The sequence below is a fragment of the Amblyomma mixtum genome, chromosome 3 (assembly GCF_055824585.1).
Source record: "Amblyomma mixtum isolate Tamu chromosome 3, ASM5582458v1, whole genome shotgun sequence".
Classification (NCBI taxonomy): domain Eukaryota; kingdom Metazoa; phylum Arthropoda; class Arachnida; order Ixodida; family Ixodidae; genus Amblyomma; species Amblyomma mixtum.
In genome coordinates, this window is record NC_143014.1 from 45,453,560 (window position 1) to 45,468,342 (window position 14,783).

At 47.2% G+C, this 14,783-nt stretch overlaps 1 protein-coding gene across 1 annotated transcript in view; it reads right to left on the reverse strand.

Moving 5' to 3' along the window:
• The window catches only part of LOC149350010 (Kv channel-interacting protein 4-like), a 425,036-nt gene that overhangs the window by 302,105 nt on the left and 108,148 nt on the right, over nucleotides 1–14,783 (reverse strand). The window lies entirely within an intron of this gene.

Below are 14,783 nucleotides of genomic sequence, written 5' to 3' on the forward strand. Positions count from 1 at the left end.
TTGACCGCGTGTCTCATTCTAAACTACTTTTAAAACTACAGCCAATACTTAAAAATGATCTGCTGCTTGCATGGATTTCTGCATATTTGTCATCACGGCGACAGAGTGTGTTTATTGATGGTGTGCGCTCTGACTCAGCACCGGTACAGTCGGGCATTCCACAGGGATCCGTCCTTGGGCCCCTTTTCTTTCTTATCTTCGTCAATGACATAATACAAGTAGTGAACGTGAAAATAAGGTTATTTGCAGATGACTGCATACTATATCAAGAAATCAATAACTGCAGAGACCAGGTTTGTTTGAATTCATCACTGGCCAGCGTAGAAGAATGGTGCGCCACATGGCAAATGACTATGAATGCAAAGAAAACGGTCGCTATGTCAATCGCACGAAAACGAAACCCTTTAAAATTTTCTTACAGCATTGGCGGTAATATTCTGTCTACGGTCCGCAGCTACAAATACTTGGGTCTCGTAATTACATCTGACCTCAGATGGAACGAGCATATATCATATATTTCAAAGAAAGCAATGCGCAAGCTTGGTTACTTGAGGAGGTCGCTTCGACAATCAACACAAGAAATCCGTCTTTTAGCGTACAAAACGTACATTAGACCAATTCTTGAGTACGCCTCAGTAGTATGGGACCCGTATACCCAGAAAAACATAACACAGTTAGAAAGCATTCAAAGAAAATCGGTCAGATTTATATTCAACTGTTATAGCTGGCAAGTATCTCCGACGGTTCTTCTAAACAATGCAAACTTAGAGCCATTAAAATTGAGACGGTATATGGACAGACTGAAATATATGTACCTACTATATCATGATATGCTGGGAATAGATAAGGATGTGTACATTAATTTAGTTTCTAAGCGCCCAACACGATCTAATCATTCGAAAAAATTAAAAGAATTCTCTTGCAGGACTAACGTGTTTAAAAACTCATTTTTTCCACGGACAGTAAGTGAGTGGAATGCGCTCACCTCGAGTACAGTGGAATGCCCGACGGTCCAGTCATTCTGCGGCATGCTTAACAGTATTGAAGCAAAATAGAATTACCATCGTGTCGTTATGCGCAATGCCTTGAGTGATTCATATGCATGATTGTTTTCATTGTTTGTACATTTCGTTTCTTGCTCAAGTGACTGAGCATGCGTGGTTGTGTCATGCTGCTGTGTACACGCCTTGTTTTTTTTGTCGCGCTTTACTTTTCCTTACTATTATTACTGCTGGATTTCGTCTCTTATTCTCACTTAAATTCTTGCGATGTTTTTTTTTGTTATGTTAGTTTTCTGATGTATTATTGATATGCCCACTCCTGCCTAAGGCCTCAAACTGAGGCTGGCAGTATCCTGTAAATAAATAAATAAATAAATAAAATTACCACATAAAGTCCCTGAAGCACTGGGAAGCTGAAAAAAGTTTAACTTCTGTATTTCATCAGAAATCAGGAGAAATCATGCACAGTAGCATGTTTCATTCTATAAGCAGAACGGTTACTAACATACGTGGTGTTAAAGCAAGCGGTTTATTTTTTTTTATTTTAACGAGTTATGAGCTCTAGAGAGGTTGCTTTGTCTGCAAGCTTCTTGAAAGGGCATGTAATTTAGCGGGAAGTAGCCAAAATTTGTAGGGGCTACAGCGCCGAGGGTAACGGCGTTTCCGAAATTCAAAATCTGATATGGATATTACTTACGGTGAGCTACACGCATCTTAATAATTAAGGAAACTAACAGTAATAATTAAAAAGCTAACTACTCAATATTAGATAACCAGCCTACTAGTTAGCTCGTGCTAGCTGTATTCTGATGTACTACACCGCTGACAATGCTATGCCGAAAGAAGCGCTCATCTAACTCAGAAAAGCCTATTTCTTTTAATTGTGTAAATTTTTGTCTGAAATCTCTGTATAGAGCACCTGTGGACATCCACACCTCGCGCAATAGGCTGTATCCGCATGATACAAAAGCCTATTAGTCTGCGTTATGGTTCTTGTTATTGGCGAGAAAGGCCTGATGATAATCAGGTTGATGAACAAAGCGAAACCCTTCACCCGTAATGAACATCGCTCATAATTAGAGAAAAACGCGGTGTCGAAAGCCTTCGCCTGTCGCCGCTAGTGACGATCATCAAGGAGGGACCCCTTTCGCCGCATGGCGGCGCGTCAGTCTATAAAACTCGCGAACAGGGACACATGACTTTTAACTGGTACAAATGCCGAGCATCTGCGGGGAAAGCACGGTAGTGTAGCTGCATAAGTAAGTGCGCGATACATGATACCGTATAACCCCCAAGGCGTTGCGGGTCGCGGCCGAGTTGTCTAAACATTCGTTTGGACAAATAAACTGGCTGAACCTCCCAGACCTGTAGCACAGAGCTCTTCCGAAGCAGCTTTCTAGCTTAGACTTCTTTTTATTTATTATTGCTTAGCACGCTGGCTCCGTTGAAAACGAGAGCGATTTGCGCGGCATGTATAGACACATTAGTTTAACCTACGCGTATTCGGAGTACTGGAGGTAGTACAGATGCATTCAAACTTTTCAACCTTCCATCGGTGAAATTGAAATCATATCACCGTCTCCACTTTCACTCCCTTGGCCGCTGTCTCAAGCTGAGCCTGTCTGATTTCTGCCATTTTAATTGGCCCTTTTCTGATGTCTAAACAAGGCGTGGAATTCAAAAACGCATACTCTTCTTTCCCGTGCTCTTGATCGCAACTAAACGGTGACGGAGTCCTGGCTAATTTGCCCATCTTTGGCACGCAGATACGTGTGGCCGCCTCCGCCCGGTGCGACCCATGTGAGCACGGACGGAGGAGCCTTCTGGACACATTCAATGATCTGAGGCTGAAAACTTTCCGTTTCTCTACTCTAGCGCACTCCACAGCAGCAGACACCAGCCCTCTTCGGTGCCTACAAGTACTGGCGAAAAGTGACCGCTTTCGTCAGCGCACTCATGGGAGCAATGCTTTGCTGCTGACGTAGTATACTATCGGGGACAAAAGTAACTGAACCCCTGTAAGTTACAAAATGTGCTGCACGGCGCGCGGGCGTCACCTGACAGTGAACTCCATAGCGCCGAAATTGGCGCGCTGAAACTTGGAAGGGGGTAAGTTATTTTGTCCCCGAGAGTGCACACCCAACTCGTGGCACCCCCGGTACACAAATACAGGAGTGGTTGCACTTGTAAACAGTACGTTGACAGTGTGAAGTATACCCTTTTTACATTCACCATTAACATTTAACTTTTTACATTTTAGTCATAACATTTAACATTTAAATACAAAGAACGAAGATTAGCACGTTTTTTCGAACAAAATCACTAATAAACAACCTATAGCTAAGCAGTAGACTAAAAAAAGTAAACGCTTTCACATTGCCTTTGGTGCAACTTGTCGCACCGGCTTTGTCCACTCCGGCTATACTGAATCGCTAGAAGGCCTAGAAGACGAAATAAAAGATGAAAAGAAGAAAATAAACCGTGTTGGCGATCGTAATAAAGAGAAGAAAGATCCCGGCCTTCTCGCCGACGCAGTGTCAAGACGCCAAAGATGTTGTGACCCCGCGCTTTTCCTTGTCTATCCACTACTCGGCACTAACACGCCAACTCTAGGCGAAAAACAACAACTGACGACTGTTAGCCCATGTCCTATGCTATACACCGTCTTATTCGACGCCGAAAGACAAATCCTGGCGCTGCGCCCGCGAGGGAGCACGGAAAACAAGATGGCAGACAATTTACAAAAACGTCTGCCGCGCACAGCGTTCAGAGACGGGGGAGCGTACGGCGATGCAGTGGTCGAGACGGAGGTGATGCTGCTGGAAGAACAGTGGGCGTGCGCACCACATCCACTCCCACGAGGGCAAAGGGGGGAGCACGGAACCCAGTCTGGGAGACTCGCCGCGGGGACGGAAAGCCGGCGGAGATATGAAAATGGGCGCTGGTCGAAATCGGTCGGCGCCGCCAAAAACAAGGCCTGGGCGGCCTTTTTGTGTCTCTTCCCCGAGCAGCGACGCCGAAGGCGGGGGGTTCCTGTTCGACAAGGTGTTCGCGGGGCTCCGCATCGCTCTTCGTCGAGCAGCGCCCACGGAAGAAAAATGGGTGACCGCGGCAAAACGTTCGCCTCGACACCGTCTCCCCGATATCTGGATTTCGTTTTGTTTTCGTTTTGTTGGAAAGAGCATCCTTCGCTGTCTTGTCCGCATCCAAGGCTTTGTCATCGCTGCGGAAATCGAAAAGAAAGCACGAAAAGGGCAGAAGTGTGTGTAAAGCGCAGTACTCCCATTCTCTAATGTGAGTGCCCAGCGGGCGTGAAAAATTGGAAAGACTGTGGGCCGATAGCGCGGTGTTGACAAGTAAACATGGCCTTTTGTACCTTGCTGCGCAAATAAGCTGTGCCCTCGTTACAGCTCCATTCACAGTTATTTGATCAAAAGCGTCCCCAAGATAAACTAATAGCGTCCACATAAATTTCGCTTTTTCAGGTAACTTACAAGATGGGCATAGATCGCAAAGGGCAACTAAGGGGCGGATATAAGGAGTCCACTAAAAGTTATTATTGAAATTTCAAGTATAAATTTGTGAATGTACGCGTATTTTGATACCGAGAGTCAGATGACAGTGTCGCTTAATACGTTTAATATAAAAAAATACTATTATTTCCGTTTGAAGAAAATTTCGCCTATATTAACATGTATTTGGCTAGCTGAGCTTGATACTTCTGCATTACTGATTGTAAAAAAAGCTGATTAAATTATTATATCGCGCACATACCACTGAAATTTTCTTGATAGCGTAAGCATCTTTCAAGGCGAGGAAAACAACACGGCGTTTAATTAAAAATAACATTGACTTCGCAACATCAGAAGTAACTTTGGAAAAGTAACGACTCGTTTTAAAATTGGAGCATACTAACTACAGCTTCCTCATATTGTTCAAAATTTTTTCGCGACCCTAACGTTTATGAAAGAGGCAAGACATTATCCTTCACACGTAGGAACTGCTGATTTTCTGTACATTTGTATTCGGTTCGGAAACATCAAATTACAAATCCTAGTTGAAAGCGAAAAAATTGTTTTACAGCAACCATTATTACATTTTCAGAAATGAACAGCTATGAGCCTTTGATGTCAGTACTGACGTTGTGCTTACTCCTTCTGGGAGTCAATAAATTAATTTGTGCGTCTGCGCGTGTGTGCGCGTGCGTGCGTGCGCACGTGCGTGTGTGTGTGTGTCTTAATTTCGGTTCCTTTAGCTGCTCTGCATTATCTACTGGAAATAGAGGCCACTGGAAGGCCTAACAAGTGCTGGGAAGATACGATACCATAGTATGGCATACTTCACTCATTACTCTGACAGCATTATTTGAGACGTTTTTGATTGCTTTTTAAGCGTGTGTAACGCCGTTTCTGGGCTTTTGGTCGCCCTGGTTTTGCGTATTTTGTCTAGTTGCAAACGCCGTCCGTGCACAGCACAAGATATGTCGCCGCGGCGGACCTTTCAAACAGCGCCTTAACGTCGCTTCCGTGGGCGTCAGGCCGGCCCTAGCGCACCTGCCAGGAGTCATTTGCACAGGGACAGCAAACGCCCATTAGTGAGAACTAATTAGGAATCCGCGATGATGCCTTCAGCCGGGGAACTGCTCCTGAGAAAATGGCAGCATAAGCTCGGCAAGTCTAATTGCCCTCCGATCCACCTCGCGTACTTCCTCGACCTACCACGCGCGCACATGCTGGATCCCACGCACACGGGGAGGCCTTCCAGGCTCAGTTCCCGCTACACAAGCTCACAACGGGCTTCATGTAATCTCTGCACACGCTCTCCTGCTCGATCTCCGGCTATCAGTGGAATTTAAATGAAAACAAATGGTCCCGTGATGCGACAGACGCCGACCACGCCGCGCACGGAACCGTGTTCTCTCGTTTAGTATAGGTGTGCGCGAATCATGCCAAGGCACAAGTTTCCTCCAGAGGAAGTGTGCTGAACCGGGCAATGCTGCAGGTTTTGATTTTTTTTTTCTCTCTTTCCTTTCGTATCACCTGCACAGGCGCTTTTTACCGGATGCCTCCGCGCCGAAAGTTCGCGGCTGGCTCCCAGAATTGACGGCTAGAATTGAGAGCGAGCACCGCTTTTGCGGAGGCTCTTACGCAAATTGATGAAGGACCCAATTCGGATCCAGGCAGGCGGCGGAGGCGGTGCGCACTTCACGCGACGCGCCAAGAAAGCAAAAAATCGAGTTGGCGCGGCATGTCAGGTTACGGAGCCGGAAGCTAAAGCCGCGGCCGGGCGTCGTCGTCGCAGCCGCGAAGAGCGAAAATCGAAACTGGGAAGGCGGCTCTCCGGGACACAAAGCAGTGCGCCGGCAGCCGAAGGCGCTTTTGCGGCGTGTGATCCCGAGCGGCACGCGGTCGCGTCTCTCGACGCCGTCGGGGGTCCGGAGAGAGGGAAGCCGTTAAAAATCGACGCCTTCCATAATGCATGAAGTGGAAACAGAGTCGGACGACGTCGGCGGTTGGCTGCGCGCGCTGAGCGGCCATCGGGCGCACCATTCATAATGCATGAAGGGAGCGCGAACTCGGGACCCCGACGGCACCTCGCAGTCCAGGGCGGCGACGGCGCGCGACACAAAGAGCCGGCGGATGGCGCGCGCGCTGACGCGGCCGCTGGAATGCGGCGGCTTTCCCGGCAACAGAAATCACGTCGTTAAGAGCTCGCTCTTCGAACCGAGGGCACTCCCGCAGCGGACTGGCACGGCGCCCGGACTCGAGCCCAGTGGCGGTGGCAGCAGCGCCGTAATTTCGCGGCCCTGGCCCAGAGGTCGTGGTCTGGTTTCCTTGCAGGGCAATGGCTCTGCTTCGGGGGCAGCTAGAGGTTCGAAAATGCCGCTGTACGCGGACATTTTGGTTGGACGCTCAAAAGACGGAAGCGCCTGGCTTCCACAAGGGGTTCAGGCAGTTTCACAAAGTAACAAGTTGCAGGAAGGTGTTTTTTTTTTTTTTTTTTCGGCCGCGTTGTTATATTCTCGATTGAGCTCATGTTCGGGCTTACACGCGTACTTTGCCCTCGTTATATCTTCGGAGGCTCTTATTGCAGCGCATGAAAGCTTTTTCGTTCTCGTTAGTAGAAATACCCTAAAAATACTTAAGGACTCAGCGAACTAGTTACATTTATATTAATAAAAGAAAGTGGCGCATAGGAGCGCGCGGGCGAAGATTTTAGTTCCTTCGTACGATCGCTTTCCCAGCTTCTCTGCAGCAGATGTGGTGCGCGCCTTTCCGATTTCGTTTAGTCTCCCTTGTCTATTTCAAAATTTCAGATTGGACAGCTGCTGTCTGGTGATTCTGAAGTGCGTTTTGCTCTTAAGCTCTTCTTTTTTGTTGTTGCAGGTATATTAGTGTGCATCTCCTGTCACTGCCTCATCTCTCATATATTGCGGGGATTCGCCAAGTGGCCCTTTCTGGGAGTTAAGATTCCCCACATGACGGAGGCACAGCGGAAAGGTTTTCGGCTCGGGCAAATCAAAGAGCACGGACGACCGCACAAGAGTCCGCGCTATTCTTCAGCGGAACATAGCTTCGAAGGAACGGATCTCGGGAGCTCCCTCCATGCGGCCTCGGAACTTCGCCCAGCTATGACCGGGGCGAACATTGCTCGAAACTTCGCTGGTGAGCCGGACGTCCTTGACCAGCTATCAGAGCCCCCTCTTCCTTTTACTTTAGCGCACGGTAGCCAACTGGAACACCCTTCTGGTTGACCTCCCTGCCTCTCCTCTACCACTGTTTCTCTGTCTCTCCCGTCTGAGGAACTTTTCCTCGCCTGTCATTAACCTGCGTTTATTGTTTGGGCAGCGTCTTGTCTTTCCGAACATTGTCGCATTCCCTTGTTCCCAAGAGTGCGGCCCGTTTGTGCGCCGTTGGGCTCGCCATCACAGGGTGAAGTGGCAGCCTGATTGTCACCCTCTGACAAGCGGAGAAAAGAGTCACAACCTCCCAATACACTGTCCCTGCCGAACGCTCTGACAGGCTTGCAAAATATAATCATCCCAGGATACGGTAGCGCACACAGGAGGCTGCGGGTATTTCTCTTCGCCTTCAGTGCACTCGGAGTCGGGCGTGAGGAGGGGGACAAGAAAGCACAAACATCGTAAGGGCAGCAAAGGTTCCGTGTTCACAATACGGCGCTGTGCGCAAGTCAAGCACTGAAGCGCACTTCAAGAGGCCCTGCACTGAACTCGCATTAGAAAAAATGCGATTCAGGAACCACGCATCCCTTCTTAGGCGTAGGAAACACACACAGGGTATGTGCATGGTCCATCATCAGGACAAGACGGTGCGCGATCATGGCGGACTCCACTAGGCACGCCATTGTTAAGTGTGTGCAGGAGACTCCTACAATGTAGGCGTTGGCCGTGAATCCAAGAAATTCCTTAAAAGCAGTGGCTTTCTATTTACTACATGTGGCTCACCGTATTTATTTTTTCTCATTTGTTTTTGGGGTGAACAGAATGTGCTTTTGGCGTTGTAAAAGAACGTGTTTTACAAATTCCTTCCAGCAAAGCACGGCTGTCTCGGCTCTATCTATTTCTTAAATATTTTGTGCAAGAAACGTGTTGTGCGGGCCTCGACGAGATGAAGTCTGTATTGCTGTTCCAACAGAGCGGCTGACCTTGATTTGCAAGATGAACAGAATCTGTGGCGTGTTCGATTCTTGCACGCTATTTTCGAACAAGGTTTTTCTTAAGATATGAGCTTGTAATCTCACCTCAGCGCAACGCTAATAGCTGCTTGAGAAACAAACCAACAGTGTTCAGGCGCGTACGACACGCATTAACTGCGCTGCATTCCCAGCAATGTAAGAATGGCTGGCAACCCACAGATCAAGGACATTTTTAAAATACCGTACGTCTTAAAGCAATGATATGGGCTATGACGGACGCAGGAGTGGAGGACTCGGACTAGTTTCGACTACCTCTGGTTCTTTAGCATGCACTGACATCGCACAGAACACGAGTATTTTTTTTTTAAATTTCATCTCACTGAAACGGAATGACGCAGTCAGTATACAACCTTTTGATATATTCCTAATTCCCTTTTGGAATAATCAGTGCCAAACCACGAAACCACGTGCTTTCACGCAACGTCAGTTCGATGCACATACGCCATTTCAAATGCTCCTCAAGATGTTCTTAGAATCTTTGTCTCTTTTGCGATGTTTACTGAAATGCCAGAGGATGACATTCTCTTGCTCGCTTAGAAGATATCATAACGTCACGCCGTCTATACATTTCAGCCAAAATTCCCACGTAAAACTTTCAAACGCAGTTTGAGAAGGGTATTGCATGTGAAGGCGCTGTAATAAAACAAAAAAGGAAAACAAAAAGAACATGAAAAACAAACATGTGGCATCAGGAACGGCGATTCCTGGAAACGGATTGTTCGAAAACACACGCGCCTTTTCGTGCTTGTCAGACGTAAACGGTAGAACGATGTCGTGCTTCGGTGAGTGCCGTGCACTTGTGGCGCTTTCAGAAATAGAATCATAGAGCAGGAGACGCGCGCAGGCCAACTGTGTGAATAAGGCTTTAAGAGACGTTCCTCAAATGTCATAAGACGGCCAGGAAACACAGACGCGAGCCTGACCTTAATGTAACTTCAAATATAGCCCGTGTTTTTTCCCACCAAGGGACACTAGCGCCAGAGTAAGCGCTTCAATGTCTTCTTCGGGACACGTGGCGATGAAAGCTCGCTTTCACTTGGCTTCAATTCGTTCACGCTTTGACATTTTTGAAGAGGGGCTGCACGACAGAAAAGTGGGTCGACGTGCACACACAAATAAAGTAGAAACATACACAGATCCGACGTTGAGTCCCCCAGCTACCGAATAAAGTGCTCAACTTTTTCGAAATAAGGTGCATTTGGCTAAGAACAAAGCATATCACAGCTACTAACAAAGCATATCACAGGCACGAGGCACGGTGTTAAATGTTGCTTCCTTTCAGTATTTTTTTATGTAGTTGAAAGGGGCTACATTCAAATAAAAGCCTGGAATAACATGTTTCCCAGAAGGAGATCCCATCCCTCTCCGATATCAACATGCGGTGATGCATTTCCTCCAAGGAAAAAAAAATTAAATGAAATTAACACACTCAAATGACCAGTCTTCGCAGGCCGCCTTAAGGAGTGAGAGTGGCTGCTACTGTATTAGCCTAATTATACCGAATGTGCAAGCTATACAGGGTGGTGTTTTTAACCTTAACAGGTCTTTAATTTTGAGAACTGTGTGATATGCGTAGGTTCGGTCTGTTGAGCTGGATCGTACAGCAAGCTAGACATTATGTACCTCGTATGGATCAAGTTACCTGAAGTTACCTCATAAACTTCAATATTTTTTATTTCAGTTGGCAAGCTTATATTGTGAAATTTCTGGCAGTCAGCATAGAAGGTGAGTATTGTTTTTGAATTTTCTGAATCGGCAATGTGTTTCAAAATATCGAACGCCAAAAATACGCATTTGAAAGCTCGTTGATTTGGCTTTGCAGCATTACATGTATATAAAATGGCGCCTCCTGCACTTTTTGTGCATCAAATACAGATGCTGTTGGTGTGTTTGATGAAGAAGAAGAAGGTAACGCGCCTTCGGCGATAATACCGCGCGCAGCGACGACATTATGTAATTAGATGATGGAGGAAAGGCAATTCAACAAGCTTTCAAATGCGTATTTTGACTTTTAATGATTCAAACCACATCGCCGATTAAGAAAGTTTAAAAATAAGGGTCACCTTCGATGTTGACGGCCATCAATTTCGAAATATGGCCTTGCTCTCTAAAACCCAAAATAAAAAGTTTATTAGTTAATTTGCGTTTAAATATTCGTCTAATTATTGATCCATATGAGGTACATAATGCCCTCCTTGCTGTACAATCCACCTCATTATATGACACCGACGTGTCTCTCACAGTTTTGAAGATTAAAAACCTGTAGAGGGTAAAAAAAATCACCCTGTATATATACTCCCACTCGCCAGAACTTTCCACTGGACAGCTGGCTGTAAGTGAAAAAGCGCCGAACTTGTAAGAGCTGCTTGTGTTCGACCGGTGTCTCGCTTGTCATAAGGATGGCTACTGCGATCGCCCAGCTCACTGGGGCCGAGCAGTGAGGGACCATCTTTACGTGAGATGACCTTTGTGAATTCGGCCACTAACTGGCAGTCGCTAGATCCACGTCTGCAGCGCCCCATACATTTAGTGAGTGCAAGTTTCCTGCAACATTCCTATCCATCTTAAAGGTTTAGTGGGTGTATGTGTCCTTCCTCGGAAAATACACATCTCTCATGCAGATAAGCCCACAAGCAAGCGCACTCTGTCATAGCGCATGGCTATAATTCTGCCTTCCGTTCTCGAAGACCAAATAAAGGTGAATAGTGCAAGAGAAAGCAAAAGTCCATCACTCCCTGCCTTGGCAAGGAATAATACATTAACAACGTAGTCGCTAAGAACCTCGTGAACATGCAGACGGCACCACACTCACACCCACAAAACCTAAGAGTAGAGACGGTAGACGCTTGTCACACACACACAAAACAAAACAAAAATTGCTGAGGCTCAGCTTGGCTAAGCCTGGGGAATGCGAAGCATATTAGTGGCTAGGCTTGGTAATACATGGCTTTCCTTGGTTGAATACTTGGTCATTTTAATACAACCACTAGAAGCCTTCGTCGTGGGGGAAGACAACGGCATGGCTACAGCGGAACGCCGACTAACCCCGAGACGCGCGTTGGGTGAGCGCCTGGATTGCCACGGAAGCCGCGTCTGCCTGCCCGGTGGAGCGAGCGTTTCACCTACACCGAGTGTGAACGCGCGTTCGAAATGCGCGGGAATGCGCGGGTGTGACGGCTAGGGGTCCCACGGCGACGGCGCGAGGTGGAGGCCGGCTCTCTCATCCGGTGTCACGTGGTGTGACGTCACGGTGTCACGTGGGGGTCCCACGGCGACGGCGTGAGTGGTAGCTCTAGCAATATGCTTCGCATAAAAAAATCGCGTGCCGCTTGCCCACTTCAGTGAAAGCGGTCGAGCGCTGCTGACAAAGTACAAAGATCGAGGGCTCTTCAAATCGCCTCCACTGCGTGACAGCTTTGAGAAGCTATCACGAATGACATGGACCGCAATACTGGCCATAGCTTCCTGTAGTCTAGGCCGTGACTCGGCTTGATTTCAAGTCCTCTCAGCTTTTAAAACAGTCTGGCGTTAGTGTCAAGTGTGCCCTCTGTCCTGCCACCCCGCGTTCGACGTTGCTGTCCTGTTTTTATAGATTATACGAAGAGAGTACGCCAATAGTAGGAAAAGGTTGCCCTATAGTCTATTCATTTCGTAAAAAAAAATCAGGTGAACCGAGTAAAACAAAACAGGAAATGCGTATTTGCTTTAAAGACATAGCCAAGCGCCTGTTACAGCTTGATGCGTATGTGATCCTATGGACGTTCAGATATTTATAGAACACAGACGCTTTTCTTTCAGCCAGGTGACAACACCACCTGAGAAACTGCACGAGGAGGTTCGTTACCGCAGCAAATACAAATTTTCGGAAGCAGTGCTGCAGTTGAGAAGGAAGTGTTATACCCCTGCTACACGGGCGTTTCGAATGCCTTCTAACCGAATGTCATTCGACTCCACTGCCGAACTAACGCTGCTACACGAAGTTTTTCAACGGCATTCGGTTCAGATGGCATTCGAGTAGACGGAGCTCCGCGGAGACATTCCAGATTTTGGAATGCCTTTGGAACCAACCAATAGCCGTCGCCGCTGCCGTCGCTTCGCCCCGCCCACAGCCGCGCGACTGCTTTCGGCTCTGTGGCTGTTCATTTCGATACCCGCTGCTCGCTTTTTTCTGCTGTTTGTTTAGCAAATAGCTTGTGTTCTGTCTTAGTGAGTGCTTGGAGATAATAACACACCAATGAACATTTACCGCGTGTGCATGAAATTTCCTTAGGAATGCGCCGATGAGGACGACTGCACTCATACCGTTGTTTACATCGCTGCGTACGAACAGCTAGTGCTTGTTTTCATGATATAAAACACAATCTGCGCTTTAATTCTATTAAACAATTTGTTTTCTTTTTTACCGGTTGTACCCGTGCTTGTTTACGCAGTGCGACAATGGGTGGGAAGCGATGATGCGATCGCACACCTGACAGCCGGGTTGTTGACATCGCGCAGGACCGGCGCTTCTCGCTTCTTGCCCCGGCTTCCTCCGACGTGACCAGTACTTTATTTTAAACTACTATATTCAGAAGTATGTTTGGTGACCATTCGCTTTAACTGCAACGGCCTAACTTGTTATCCACAAGCTAGCGGCGGCGACGACTGCTGCTGGCCGCAAAGCACAACTCGGTAGTCGGGTTCACACCGGCGCTTCCCGTTCATCGTATGCTCGCTCTGCGATGTAAGCAATAGTTGATTTCAGGTCACTGTTGTCAAAACTACACTTGTTGATCATTTCCATTGCCTAAAACTTGTGAATTCGCTCTTCACAACCGCCGCAGTCCCAGACCGAACCCTGCGGACTCGCTAGGCCTAGTCGTCGCGGAAGGGAAGGGAGTCGTCGTCGACTAAAATTAATTTGGAAAGTACCCATCGCTGGCGAGTGTTCGAGTGTGCACATGTGATATATAGCCGTTCGTATCGCTTATTTCCAATACGGATAAGGTAGAAGTGCGAACATATTCACACCGTCGCCTCATCAGCGTGTTTTCGCACAGCATGCTCTGCCGAGGAGATGAAGGTTGACCGTGCGCCGATCGAATTCGTCCGTGTCGTTTAACTTGTCCCACTAAATTCACATTACAGTGAACAGGATAGTCCACTATAATCACATGCTGCTGTTGGCCGTGACAGTGTCGTTGTCGGACTAGTGTGACCGCAGTGACTGACGCCGTCGTCGTCGACATTGCACACTGTAAACGAGCTGAGGCTTTCGAATGCTTTTAGAAAGTGTCGTGTAGCACCGCGGGAGTCCGTCGAGTTCGAATGCCATTCCAAGTCTCGACTGCCATTGGACTCAGATGTCATTCGAACGTATACCCATGTAGCACAGGTATCTAGGGCACTTAAATTATCATAAAATGCCAGTTAGCGCCGTCTTAAATTCTTCGGGACTCTCTTTGTGGAAACTCTTCTCCTCGCATCCGAAGGGGGTAAAGGAGAGACCTATAGTCACGTTGTTGAACCACGTCACTTTGATCTAACCTCGTAAATCTTTTTAATGCGAAAGCATTATAAGGTTCACCAGCAACCAAACTCAGAGGCGGTGACCAAGAAAAGTTGTACTAAAACCTCATGACGACATCGTAGTCTCGCATGCCGTCAACAGTAGGCCATAGGATAGTAATGGGTGACCATATGTAGCGAAGCAAAGCCAACAGACGAGACGAGTTAGGGATAGTGATAGTTACAGCGATAATTAGTGATAGCGGTAATTTTGGATTGATAAAGAACGTTACTAAACAATGATGAGAGTCATTAATGACAAAGGCTTTCAGGTTGAAGGCCTTCATGGTAAAGGCGCTTACGTCAACGGCCTTTAGGGTGAAGGCCTTCGAAATAAACTCCTTCAGTGAAAAGGCCTTTAGGTCAAAGTTGCTATGGTAAAGGCCTTCATGGTTAAGGCCTTTAGTGTAAAGGTCTTTAGGTCAAAGGATGTTTTCGCATTCACAGCGCGTAACGACCTGAAGTTCAGCCGAAATGAAGTGCAGAGCGTAACTTTTTAAAGTGAACAAGACGTTTAGA